Genomic DNA, 3,114 nt, shown 5'->3' on the forward strand with positions numbered 1-3,114 from the left:
GGGGGGAGGGCACTATGCCAGGCTTTTGTGGATATCCATGATCAAAATGTTACGGCATATTAGGTCGTTGTGAGATCAGATACGTTATACTATATATAACAATATACAGTTTATAGGTATTTTTCTACAATGTTAATGCTATTCTTTTTCATTCTCACAGAGGTTGCTGTCCATTGTATTACTTTGCAACTCTTTCTTAATACAATGTACTTGCACTTTTCTTTCACCATCTCTAGTCCTCTTTTGAAAACCGGTTGTAACCGACATTGTATTTAATCGTATATTAACGTAAGCTTATAATTGATATTCGTTCTTCCAAAACATTAGCAAATATATTTGAAAACATGTATGATCTCCTCTCTACTCGTGTTGGAGATGGAACCTAACATCTCAAAAGTCATCCTTGTATCTGTTCTCCTACTTTTTTTGGTATGTTACTCTCTAATAACACCTCTCTAATCTTTGGTACTTATATGACATGGTTGTGTTGCAAATGCCGTAAAACTTTTACTTCGACTAAAACTGAATGTAGCGTCTCAAAAGGTCTTTAAAAAAAGGGTCCTGTGGGTAGTTGGGGTGCGCCACTGACTGGTAGGTCCTACTTCTTTACTTTCCCTCTGTTGTTTCTGTCTGTTTGTCTGTCTGTCTCTCTTTTTTCCAGTACTAAATGACCATTATTGTGTCGATGTGCTTCTCTTTACTCACACAAACAAATAGAACACACACAAAAGGCAGCAAACCATGTTACTGCCGGTGTCCCAACCTTTGCATGTTAAACCGATCCCGTGGGTGCTCTGAATTTTGAGACGTCAACAATGAAATAATGTCTAAACGTCCTTATCTTGTCCTATGTACTTGAGCTTGTGGCCTACAATGTAGCGGTTAGACGCCTCGCTGCCGCACGCAGGAGACCCGAGTTCGATTCCTGAATGCAGAGGGAAACAGGTAGCGAGAGATAGGTGATAGACAAAGGCCAGGATAAAAATATCAATAGGTTCTTTGGTGAAAGCATTGGTGCATAGCAATGAATGGTGAACCATGAGCACCGATGTCTGTTTCAGATTGAGCTTTATTTGAGGAAAAATTCACATTTTTTTCCCTTGCCCATTTCTGTTTGATTATCATGCAGATCAGACTTGAGGGAAAAGTGTTTATGCTACTTTGCGTCGCTTTACGTCACATGCAATGCTTTTTCTCCTTTTGAGCAGAGGTACAATGTTCTCCTCAGAATGATTGTCTCCAAAAGAGCACTGAAATAGGAAGTGCGCTTGGGAACGATACTTCTGAAAAAATGTTGTTGTTATCGACTTTGCTGGATTCTATCTGAGTACTTTTTGCGCGTGGATATAAGGCTGCACTTGTTTCCTCTCTGCGTGTTTATGAAAATCACACAACAACCTGCCTTTGTTTACTATGCTCTATACGCACAGGCAGAGGAAAATGGGCGCCTATGCCCTTCCCTGTCAAATTTTTACGCGCATTGATCACTACTAGTCATGCGGGTGATTGGAAGGGCACTCCCACTTGTAGGTTCTACTTCTTTCCTTTCCTTCTGTTCTTTCTGTCTGTCTTGTCTTACATTACCCTAGTACTAAATAATGATCATTATTATGTTGATGTGCTTCTGTTTACTCAAACAAATGAACTACCAATTAAAACTTGCATTATCTCCTTTAATTGACCAAAAAATCGCTACCTTAGAATTACCAAGTTTTTTTCTGCTCAGTACCTAGTTTTGCCAATTTTGACGTAAAAAATTTTGAGTTTCACATTATGTCGAGCTTTTTAAAAATGCAAATCTTTGAATATCTTGATAACGACTCCAGACAATCTAACGATTTTTGGAGAGAAGATAGAACATTTAGTTTCTGATCTCATGGTCTTAGTAACTCAAAACGGCCAGATTTAATGTCAGATGGAACTTTGTAATTCTGGCGTAGCGAAATGTTGATGATTGTGTGATGCGAGGCTGTTGGTGACGTACTGCAGTTCACAATGGTCTTTGTTACTGTTGTTTTCATCTTGTTACATTTCCACATACCCAGCTCTGGTTATTACTTTCCATATTTCCTTTTTTTTCAAATGTACACAGCTATCCAAACTATAATGTATTCCTCTCTTGTATATATTGCAAGTTTTATACTGCCATTCCTGGGCTTATTGATTACAAAAGTATGTTGATTTTTATGATGTACGAGAATACGTCATGTTGATTTATCGAATTGCCTCTTCCACTTCCAACACTTTAAACTGTTGATATTCTGAAATTTCTATGCGTATTTGGTAAGATTTTAGACATTGTCCATGTGTTTTAGATCCACAATTAATTTGTGCTAGTTCAAACAATTCTTATAAAGAAATATATATCCGCTCATATTTGGGTGGAGTTTTAAAAGGGACATAAATAATATAATCTCACACCGGGAACTATGAGACGTACGTGCTACTGTGATTTTTTACTCGATCCAGCCACTAGGATTAGATTATCCTTTATATTTTTCGTGATAGTCGATAGCACATTAAGTCTAAATGTATTATTCGTTTTACATAATATTGCTTTTGGCTTTAGTAAATAGCGTTTGTTTTACGAGTGTGTTGGTAAACTGATATAGATTTTTCTCATCTTTAAATTTTTTTTTTTTTAATGTACAGCTGTTGTATATCAGGACGCTGGTCATTCTAATTACAGCAGTTTTGACTAGACTAGTCTTTTTGCATTGTAGTAGACGCCCTAGAAACGCTAGTTATTCTCCTAGGTCGCATCATTCTATAAGAGTCAGTATATTTTCGTAAAATATAAATCTAATAGCAGAATAATTATAGACTTCGTGCTTCTAATGATTTGTAGCTTAGGATGTTTCTGTTTAGATCTATCTAGTGTTGCTGATCTCATTGTTTCATTCCCCGTTCTTTTTTTCCACTTTGTACTGAGTAAGACTGACTGCTTCCTGGTTATAACGACATGATCTTTGTTTCTCTGACAATACAGCAACTGTTAAAGAGGATTAAAGAAAATGTGTGACATGATCAAACTCTAACTTGTGCTCTGAGTTGCTTGTGTGTTTGGTGCTTTGTTCGACTCAATTTTGCGGAGGGCTTCTTTTTATTGGGGGG

Source organism: Aplysia californica, unplaced genomic scaffold (assembly GCF_000002075.1).
Source record: "Aplysia californica isolate F4 #8 unplaced genomic scaffold, AplCal3.0 scaffold00745, whole genome shotgun sequence".
Lineage (NCBI taxonomy): Eukaryota > Metazoa > Mollusca > Gastropoda > Aplysiida > Aplysiidae > Aplysia > Aplysia californica.